The sequence below is a fragment of the Prionailurus bengalensis genome, chromosome A3, assembly GCF_016509475.1.
Source record: "Prionailurus bengalensis isolate Pbe53 chromosome A3, Fcat_Pben_1.1_paternal_pri, whole genome shotgun sequence".
Taxonomy (NCBI): Eukaryota; Metazoa; Chordata; class Mammalia; order Carnivora; family Felidae; genus Prionailurus; species Prionailurus bengalensis.
This window is the reverse complement of record NC_057354.1, coordinates 22,535,114-22,546,784: the sequence shown is the minus strand read 5'-3', so window position 1 is coordinate 22,546,784 and position 11,671 is coordinate 22,535,114.

The window sequence follows — 11,671 nt, the reverse complement described above, 5'->3', positions numbered from 1 at the left end:
CCAGCCTACTGGCCTCCCGCGCAGGCGCACTGGTACTCAGACCTTGTGGCCGGGCAGCCCAGCCACTTCAGCCACCGGGCCCCCTTGCGCAGGCGCAATGACAGCCCACTGGTCCTCAACAGGTCGGGAAGTTTACCGAAAGGGGCCGACTAGACGCAGAGCCGAGGAAGTGCTAATACGGGCGAGGTGAGGAAAGAGTGTATCTCGGACCCGTGGAAGCCCCGCCAAAGCCCGGAGCGCGGGCTCCTCTGGTGAATTGCGGGTGTCTTCTTCCAAATGAATATCCCAGGCATACCCTTGGGCCGTGTTTCATATGCCCCAAACTTAAACCTAAAAGGCCATCATCAGGCGGCCAGCATCTTCCCAATTGAGAGACCAATGGGCAAGAAGCTGAACTGGAAGACCCTAGAATGATTTCAGATCTGATATGAAAGTAGTCTTCTTGCATTTCACAAGCTCTACGGTATCGCTGGGCAGTTAGAGGGCCCTGGGGGTGCCTAGCCATGAACTCTTATCTTCAGGTTTCCAAACAGAAGCGGACTTCAAATTTCTCTCTAAAAGAATCCTCAACCCCTCTTTCCAGCCCAACTCCCTGCCCAGAGAAAAGGAAGTGGTCATCCCGATTACTGTTAAACAAAATTCACCTGAGTAGATTTGAAGATCTAATTGGCTTTATTCAATGATTCATGAATAGGATAACATCCTATCTAGTAAGGAGAAAGGAACTGTACAAAATGGAAGATTTTTAAAGACAGAAAGGGTGTAAGACAAGGAAGTCATGACAAAAGAAAGGATTGTTTTAGGCAGAGTCACCCAGCTGTGGGGGGAAGGCAGGGGGTCTACCAGGCCACTAACTCACTAGTGCTAGCCAAGAAATACCAGACTGACCTGTTAAAGGTCACAGTTCAGGGAAAGGCTGAAACTGCAATTGGGTTAGACACTAAGTCTTGGTTTGCTGATGTGGGGCCTCACACGGGTGATTTCATTTTGGACCTGTTTCTTTTTCAACATTACTTAAAACTTATCTTCAAGGACTTTTACCACCTGGTCGTAACAGCCTGTAAAAATGGGAGGCATGCCCCCACCAATTTAGTCACTCGGGGGGAGGACCAAACTTCCCTGTAAATCCTAGTTCATGCAATTAACTAGTAAAAAGACTACTGCTACCACCACTAAAGCCATTACACCTCTCCATCCACCCAGCCATAGACCCATCTAGGGGATAAAGAGTGTATGAGGCAGATTATCATCAAGCATTATGAACTAGTGGTCTGGTAGAGAGCAAAATATTACTAGCATACACTTAGAGCTTTACTGTGGTGCCAGGCATTTTCCTAAGGGTTTTACAAATATTAATTCATTTATGTATCGCAACCACCTCAGGGTGTAAGAAACTAAGATACAGAGAAGTAAGTAAATAATTTGCCTGTGGTCACACAGCTAGTAAGTGATAAAGCCTGGATTCAAACCCAGGCAATCTAGCTTGGCTCCAAAGTCACTTGCTAACCTGCTTGTTAATGGGAATTTTGACATAGAATTATATCAGGTAACTCAAAATTTTCAATTGCTCCTTTGTCCCACAGAGCCATGGTGAAAAGTATAGAGAGGGGTACTTGCCCTCTGTCTGCCTAAAAGAGCCAGGCTCAGCAAAACATGCCCTTAAGCCCCAGAATAATTTGAGATGAGATGAGAGAGTTGCCAAGACTTGTGAAACCAAAACAAAGGGGTGAAAGAGACAACAAATAGCACATGAATGAAAGCCTTATATTTCAAGTTGGAAATGGCTGGCTTAAAAACTTGTATTTTTTAGACTTATGGGAAAATCTGCCCTGACAGCAAGGTTTCCTTGGCAGTAGAAGGTGATATAAGCAGGGTTTTAAGTTTAACCAACTGGGTTTGTTCAAAGCAGCTGCTTTTGAGAACTTTAATTTTCTATTTGTCTGTGTTTGTTAAAGAGTGTAATTTAATTCCATATTTAGTATTTCCTCTACTTTCTAGGGGCCCTAGATCTTGTGCAAGATGGTTGGTTACTTGCTCAAGGTCACATGGCTGGTAAGTGACAGAATTGAGATTTTAAGCTGACTCCCAAACTTTGGTGCTTTTTGGTTTGCCGAATAGAGTTAACTCTATTTACAGTTCTGGTGATCTTGTTCCTTCTATCTTTCCACAACTTGGGAACAGTTACCTACTTGATATGGGCCCTGTGCTCTGGTCATATTAAAGGAGATGACTGCTCAGACTCGCCTCTGATTTCTCACTCACCATAGTTAGGACTAGAAAAAAAAGGTAATTTCAAATTAATTTCAAGCCCATTGCTTAATGACCTTGAATATCTCCAGCAATTTTTCTCACCCCTTCCCTAGCTACCTTCCACCTACCCAGCTGAGCTGGGCAATTTTATTTCTGTCAGCATTAACCTTGCGGTTTTTATCTCTCCGCAGCTTCCTCTTCAACCAGTGCTGCTGGTTCTCAATGCCAGCTGTCATCACTGTTTTACTTCCTCTCCACCCTTTGTGGAACCTAGCCTTCTCAAGACTTCTTTTTTTTTTTTTTTTTTTTAGTATTTTCCCCAAATCCCAAAGCCAAGCCAAAATTCTTTTTTTTAACTTAATTTTATTTTGAAAAATGTTTATTTTTTAAGTAATCTCTATGCCCAAGCCAAGAGGAAAGGAGATCAGTTTATTGAATAGTGTAAGTGATGGAGTATAGCAGACAGTGTCTGAAAGACTTGGAAAAGTGAGTCTCTCTGTTGCTTGGGGTTAGGGGTTTATATTGGAAAGGGGTCCAGGGTACGTGTTCCTCCAGGAAGGCAAGGTAGGGTCAGATCAAAGGTAAGTGTCAGGTGAACAATAGGTGTTACCCTATAAATCACCAAAGGTGGGGATTACTGATGACAGTGTTGATGGAGGTTTGTTCTCTGGAAGCTAATGTCCTGGAACATGTTTGGGATCCAGTTCTTTTCGGATGTTACCTGATCCAGGTGTTTGAGGGCCTAGGATGAACTTAGAGAATGATTAACTTTCTTGTCTTCCCTTCGAGTGGGAACATAGCTTCTTTGTTCTTTGAACAGAGCTGGAAGTGGGGCATGAATTCACAAATCTAAGTTTTGTGACCTGAGCCACCCAGGCATTCCTAAACTTAAAAAAAATAATAAAATAAAATAGAATCCCTTCAGTTCCTGTGCCTCAATCCTTTCACGTGTTTACCTTTACTTCCCCATATATGAACTGTTCCTAGGCTCAACAAAGCAACAAAGCTCAACAAAGCTAAGGTAGCTTTCTTTGGGAACAACCCCTGCCTTCTTTTTGGGCTGCCCTTCTGATAGTAAAGCTTTGTTTCAAAACTGGTGTCTCAGACATTGGCTTACTGTGCATCAGGTACATGGACAAGTTTCCCTCTGGTAACATCTCCTTCCCTGTGCACACACAACGGAAAGACCACGTGAGGACACAGCAAGAACATGGCTGTCTAGAAGCCAGGAAGAGAGGTCTTACCAGAAACTAATTGTGCTGGCACCTCGATCTTGGACTTCCAGCCTCCAGAAGTGTGAGAAACTAAACTTCTGTTATATTTAAGCCACTGTCTGTGGTATTTTGTTACGGCAGTCCTAGCAGACTAATACATATGACCAACATGTTTGTACTATGTCCACTCCTGAGTTGATGGCCTAAGGTTGGACATTTTGACTTTGTGGTTGCCAATCTTTGGGTCCCAGGCTTCTTGGTTATTATGCAAAATAAAGTCACATGGGGGCGCCTGGATGGCTCAGTCGGTGAAGCATCTGACTTTGGCTCAGGTCATGATCTCACAGTTTGTGGGTTTGAGCCCTGTGTTGGGCTCTGTGCTGACAGCTCAGAGCCTGGAGCCTGCTTCGGATTCTGTGTCTCCCTCTCTCTCTGCTCCTCCCCAACTAGCGCTCTGTCTCTCTCTCTCAAAAATAAAGATAAAAAAAATAAATAAATAAAGTCACATGTATTTGTCTATTTCTCTACTCTTAAGGGTGCTGTCATTAGTAACAAAACACATAGTGATTCAAGTATTAAGGAAGGTTTTGTTCATTTTTTTTTTTACATTCCTTCCCCAAGTTAAATATCTTGTTTACATTGTGATCCTTCTCACTTAAAAACTCGACCCTTGGGGTGCCTGGGTGGCTCACTCAGTTAAGGGTCCAACTCTTTGATTTCAGCTCAGGTCGTGATCTCACATTTCATGAGATCCAGCCCCATGTTGGGCTCTTCTCTAGGCATTTGTATTCTTGGGACTTGTTCTGGAGGGTGGGTGTCTCTATTATCAACAAGGATAAGGGTTTCAGGATTTCTATAAAGGTGGGACTTAAAGCCTGTAACTTGGGTGAGATTGGAGTTACACGTGCATAACAAGCATACTGAACTTACCTATATTGTGAGTTAAAGTGCACCAATAACCATAGTGTTTAAGATGCTCTTATTAGCTTTTTACAGGACTGAGAAAAACCTCTATCCCTAGGAAAGAGAAGTACCACATACATTTGAAGTGGTTGCCAGAGAGGTGCCTGGCTGGCTCAGTCGGTCGAGAATTCCACTCTTGATCTCAGGGTGGTGACTTCCAGCCCCACCTTGGGCATGGGCATACAGCTTACTTTATTATATTTTTTATTAAAAAATTGTTTTGTTTTTACATTTATTTATTTTTGAGAGACAGAGTATGAGTGGGGGAGGGGCAGAGAGAGAGGGAGACAGAATCTGAAGCAGCCTCCAGGCTCTGAGCTGCCAGCACAGAGCCCGATGCGGGGCTCGAACCCACAAACTGTGAGATCATGACCTGAGCTGAAGTCAGACGCTTTAAGCCACTGAGCCACCCAGGCACCCCCATATAGCTTACTTTAATAATAATAGAAAAAAAGTGAAGCAGCTGCAGGAAAGTGAACTTTCCCTTACCCAGTCCTCTCTGAGCATTGGGGGGGGGGGGGGGTGGGGACTGGCACCAGATTCTGAGGAGGACAGCAGTGTTCCTTGGTGAAAAGACCCTTTTCCTTGGGAAAGTAGCGAAGGGGGCACTGAATCTTCAGGGTGTTGGTGGAAGCTGGTGCTAAGCCTTCCAAAGAGGGAAGTTTAGGGAAGACACAGTAAAGGTGAATCATTTGGGGTTTGCAGGAGGCAACTGGGAGACAGGGTTTAGAAGAAAATTGAGTGAAGGGAGAAGATTGTCATTGAAGGTCATTACCACAACCGCCCCTGCCCAACACTTTTGTTATCTGGGAATCTTTCAACAGGCAGAGTTCCTTCTGTGGGAACTGGGAGTGTGAGGATGTGCTCTCAAATGTAAACAGACAGTTTTCCAGAGCAAAGGAAGAAATGAAACTTAAGAGTACAGACTTCCCAGAATACAGGGGATCCTTACATGAATCTGAGTCACTCAAGACTAATACTGAAAGACATTGTATATCATACAGATTAAAAATTAGGCTGCAATCGAAAGACAGATGAATGGATAAAGAAAATGTATATACTTATAGTGGAATACTACTGAACCTTAAAAGAAGGAAATTCTGACATGCTACAACGTGAATGAACCTTGAGGACATTATGTTAATGTCACAAAAAGACAAATACTTTATGATGTGGGAAACAAAGGCAAAAGAAAAAGTTAAATTTCCTTACTACCTACAGCCCATTGACAAGTCCTTCAAACAGGCGGAATGAACTCCTCTGAGAGCTCAGCTCCCTCAGTGTTGACACTTTGCTAAGGGCAAAAGGCAATCTTATCTCAACATTATCCTGACCCTCCAGGATCCTGTGAGTCTAGTTTAAACATATAAAAATTCTGGGGCGCCTGGGCGGCTCAGTCGATTAAGTGTCCAACTCAGGTTTCAGCTCAGGTTATGCATGTTCTCCTGGGTTCATGAATCCGAGCCCTGCGTTGGGCTCTGTGCTGACTGTGTGGAGCCTACTTGGGATTCTTTCTCTCTCCCTCTTTCTCTGCCCTTCCCCCATTCACACTGTCTCTCTCAAAATAAATAAACTTAAAAAAATAATAAACATATAAAAATTTCTTTGGAAACTTCCTTTATCTCTAACCCCTCAAACATAGGTTAGCAGTCATCCTCCAAGCATATGGCTCACTGATACACATCTGAAGGGTCTCATGACTGAGGATTTACTACACAGTAATTTTTCATTGACCTTTTCCTAACAATAGCTAGCCTCCTCAGGGTCCTGGAAACCTTGTTTCCCAAATTCCTTGGAGGCTTGTGCTTTCCCTAACCCTCTCCCAACTTGAAAATATATAATCAGTCACCCATCACAACCCCAGTGCAGCTCTTTCTGTCAACGAGTCTGGACCCGTGTTTTAATAAAACCACCTTTTTATTTTTAGAAAGAGAAAGTGAGATTGTGAGCAGGGGAGAGGGGCAGAGGGAGGGACAGAGAATCTTAAGCAGGCTCTACACTCAGCAAGGAGCCTGGCGTGGGGCTTGATCCCATGACCTTGGTATCATGACCTGAGCTGAAATCAAGAGTTGGGTGCTCAACTGACTGAGCTACCCAGGCACCCCAATAAAACCACCTTTTTGCACTGAAGACATCTCAAGAATTCTTTCTTGACCATTTGCTCCGAATGCCAACATTTCCACATCAATTCCACTTATATGTAATGTGGTATCTGGAGTAGTCTAACTAATAGAAATTAGAATGGTGGTTTCCAGGAACCAGGGAGAGGAGAAAAGGAAAGTTGTTTAATGGGTATAGTTTCGGTTTTGCAAGATGAAAAATTCTGAAGATTGATTGCACAACAATAGGAATGTCCCTTTTTTTTTTTTTAAAGTAAGCTCTATTTCCAACATGGGGCTTAACTCACAACCCAGAGATCAAGAGTCACATGCTCTACCAACTTCGCCAGCCAGCCACTGCCTTTAATTTCCAATTTTGTACAAAAGTTTTATTATAGGATTTTATGAGAATTGAGTCTGGCACATAGAAAATGCTCCATACATATGAGTTATCATTATTATAAAAAGCATCCCTAAGCCTCCTTCTTCATTAATTCAACAAATGTCAATATCATACTTTCTTTAATGCATCATTCCACACTTTGGGGAAACCACAGGGAAAAAGTACTACCTACATGGAGCTTATACACACTTGAAGTTTATATATTCAACTATATGCACTTACTAAATTACTAGTGGTAGATTCAGATAACACGAGTAGATCATAAGTTCTGGGGAAAAAAAAAAAGAAACCAAAAGTACAGGAAAGGCTGGTTGGTCTAGGAAGTGCTGTGCTTTGGCATGGGAACAGAGACCCAAGTGAAGGGAGCCTATGTGGTACTCCATTATATGATGAGTATCTTTAGTATTTTAATATCATTAATATCATTAATATCATAATGTTACAAATAATGCCTGATTAACTTTGCAAACATTAGACTCACCAACATTTATACCAAGTTCTTTTTTTTTGGCTTGTTCATTTGTTGCTATGTATTTTTTACTTAAAAAAACCCCCTTTTTTTAATGTTTATTTATTTTTATATTTATTTTTTTATTATTTTTTAAAATATGAAATGTATTGTCAAATTGGTTTCCATACAACAGCCAGTGCTCATCCCAACAGGTGCCCTCCTCAATGCCCATCACCCACTTTCCCCTCCCTCCCACCCCCCATCAACCCTCATTTCTAATATTTGAAACACTTTCAAACACAAAACCTCTCAAACACCCTTTTAATCTTTTCTTGTTTGATGATAAAATAACGTAAATGATGATACATCCATACATTGGAACATAACCATTAGAATTGTTACAGAAGGGGAGCCTGAGTGAGTCAGTTAAACGTCCAATTCTTGGTTTCAGCTCAGGTCATGACCTCTGGGTCCTGGGACAGAGCCCCACATCTGGCTCCATGCTGGGTGTGGAGCCTGCTTAAGATTCTCTCTCTCTCTTTCCTCTGCCTGTCCTTTCTTGGATGCCCGGTCTTGGGCACTCTGTCTCTGTCTCTGTCTCTCTCTCAAAAAAAAAAGAGAGAGAGAGAGAGAGAGAGAGAGAGAGAATTGTCAGAGCGTCTGGATGGCTCAGTTGGTTGAATCAGACTCTTGATTTCGGCTCAGGTCATGATCTCACAGTTTGTGAGTTTGAGCCCCACATTGGGCTCTGTGCTGACAGCAGGGAGACTGTTTGGGATTCTCTCTCTCCCTCTCTCTCTGCCCCTCCCCCACTCATGTGTGCATGTGCTATCTCTCTCTCTCTCAAAATAAATAAATAAACTTTTAAAAAACAAAAGAAGAATCATCTTGGGGCATAATTTAGACATTACAATGATAAATCTGCCATAGTATGTGATATAAATGGATATATGATCCATTTCTTACTAAAAAAAATACATAATATATGTATTGAAAAAAGTCTAGCAAGATTCACATCAAGACGTGGCCAGAATGTGGAGCAAGTGGAACTCTTTTTTTTTTGTTTTAAGATTTTTTTCTTTTTTAGGTAATCTCTACACTGTATGTGGGGCTTGAACCCACAACGCCAAGATCAAGAGTTGCACTCTACCGACTAAGCCAGTTAGGCACCCCACAAATGGAACCCTTATACACTGCTGGTGAGAATTCAAAATGGTCTACTTTGAAAAAGGACATGTCATTACCTTATGAAGTTAAACATATATTTGCCATTTGACCCAGCAATCCAATTCATAAAATAATAAAAGAAATAAAAATATAAGTACAAAGACTTGAATGCAGATATTCATAATTATTAATAACACAAAACTAGAAACAACCCAAATGTCCATCAACTGGCAAATAGATAAATGAATTGTGGTGTATGTATAATCTGGTAAATAACAAAATCAACCAAGTAAATTTAAAGATTTAACTGGATTTATTAAATGATTCATGAATCAGGCAGCACCCCATCTAGCAAAAGAGGTGCTCCATGGTGTAGTACAGAATGGAAAGGTTTTTTTGTCTTTTTAAAATTTATTTATTTATTCTTGAGAGCGAGCGAGCGAGCATGCATAAGCAGGGGAGTGGCAGAGAGAGAGGAAGAGAGAGAATCCCAAGCAAGCTCCACATTCAGCACGGAGCCTGATGCGGGCTCAAACCTACCAACCGTGAGATCATGACCTGAGCGGAAATCAAGAGCCCGAGGCTTAACCAACTGAGCCACCCACATGCACCTCAAAATGGAGATCGTTCTTATAGGATGGTGGGGCAAGAAAGTTATTAGCAAAAGAAAAGAAGTGTTCCTGGCAAGGCTGTTTTTTAGGGGGAAAAGCAAGGTGTCTTATCATGCAGACTACCTCATTTCACTTTGAGGGGAAAAGAGGACCCAGGTGCCTGCCTGATTGGCAGGAATTGAAAAATTCCTGACTGACCAGTTAAGACTACATTTCTAGAGGAACTTGAAACTGCAATTAGATTATGTATTAATTAAGCATTGATTTGGGAACTTGGTCTAAGTAACACTATTTTGGGCCTCTGTTTTGTTTTTTTTAATGTTTATTTATTTTTGAGAGAGAAAGAGCATGAGTGGGGAAGGGGCAGAGAGAGAGAGGGAGGCACAGAATCTAAACCGGCTCCAGGCTCTGAGCTGTCAGCAGAGAGCCTGACGCAGGGCTCGAACTCGGAAACGGCAAGATCATGACCTGAGCTGGTCAGTCGCTTAACCGACTGACCCACACAGGTACCTGTTTTTGTTAACAATCCATAGTATGGGCAGTTATTTAGCAATAGAAAGAAATTATCTACACATACAACATGAATGAATCTCAGAAACATTACACTAAGTGACAGAACTCAAATACAAAAGGTTACATACTGGGGTGCCTGGGTTCCTCAGTTGGTTGGAGACTCATGCTCTGTCTCTCTCTCCTTCAAATATAAATAAACACTAAAAAAAAATTAAAACAACAAATAACAAATAAAAGGTTACATATTGTGCATATACTTTATATTAAAGTCTAGAAAAGGCAAAACTATAATGATAAAAAAGAGTCAACAGTTGACTGAGTAGAGTGTGTGGTGGGAAGGATGTGGGGAAGGCAGGGAAGATCAGAGGGCACAAGAGAACATTTTGAAGTGATGGAAATTTTTTTTTTTAATGTTTATTCATTTTTGAGAGACAGAGAGAGAGACAGAGCATGAACGGGGAAGGGGCAGAGAGAGAGAGGGAGACACAGAATCTGAAGCAGGCTCCAGGCTCTGAGCTGTCAGCACAGAGCCCAACGTGGGGCTTGAACTCACAAACTGTGAGATCATGACCTGAGCCGAAGTCGGACGCTCAACCAACTGAGCCACCCAGGTGCCCCTGGAAATATTCTATATACGGATTGTGGTGGTAGTTATACAACTATATACTATTATTAAAATTCATCAAACTGTATACTGAAAATGGGTACATCTTACTCTATGTAAATTATACCCCAACAAAGCTGGAAAAAATTCAGTGTAGCATATACAACTTAAGACTTACACATTTTCCTTCATGTGAAAAATAATTGTAATACATTTTTTTAAGATTTTATTTTATTTATTTTGAGAGAACGAGGGCACAAGTGACTAGGGTCTGAGAGAGGGGGGCGGGAGAGAGAGAAGAGGGACTCGTGCTCACCAGAACTGGGGCTCCAGCATACCTGATTCGGGGCTCAAACTCATGAACCCCAAGATCATGGCCTGAACCGAAGCCAGACACTTAGCCGATTGAACCACCCAGGCCCCCCTAAAGATTTTAAGTAATCTCTACACTCGATGTGGGGATGGAACTCACAACCCTGAGATCAAGAGTCTCATGCTCCACTAACTGAGCCAGCCAGGCGCCCTTGAGGTCGTTTGTTTATTAAAACAAGCTCTGGCCAATTTTATTAAAGAGGTCATCTTTTTAAATTTAACAAATTTTTAGGAGCGCCTGGTTGGTTCTGTTGGTGGAGTGTGAGACTCTTCATCTCAGAGTTATGAGTTCAAGCCCCACGTCATGTGTACAGATTACTCAAAAATAAAATCTTTAGAAAGATGACGTCTGAGTGCTGGGACTATAGTTTGTTTTGCTTTTGTTTATGTATCTTCTAATTTCTCTACAATAAATATGATTTTCTATAATTAATTATTTCCCGAAGTGATGATGATGATGATGACCTAACTGAAGTAACATTCAATTTGGTTTGGCAGTGCAGCGTCAAGGAGGATATTTGAACCTGGATCTCCATACTCTTGGCCATTATACTCTTCTGCTGGCTTCAGACTTCCATGGTAAGAACAGCCTGGGATGCTTAACAAAACTGTGCATCATCCTGTTGAATCTGTATGGTTCATAAATCTTCAACAGTGATTCTTACCATTGGGAATTTTGATGGGATTATTGCCTAGATGTAGGATCTGAGGATCTGAAACCTCCTGAACATTTTCTTAACATATTAAGGGTCTGTCATTGATGCCAAATAACCTCACATATATATTAGTTACCCCACCTGGAATCTATCATCATTAATCCTTCCTGGAAAGTCATCCCTGACTGTGACCCCATACATGCTCAGTCAGGTGACTCTTTGTCCCCACTACCAGCATCCGAAAGTGTACAGATCTTCTTGACAAGTGTTTACTTAATTCAGGGACTGGTGCACGCTCGCCCCTGAATTGCGATAACCAAAAATGCAAAAATGCCTCCAATCATTGCCAAATGTCCCTTAAAGGGACA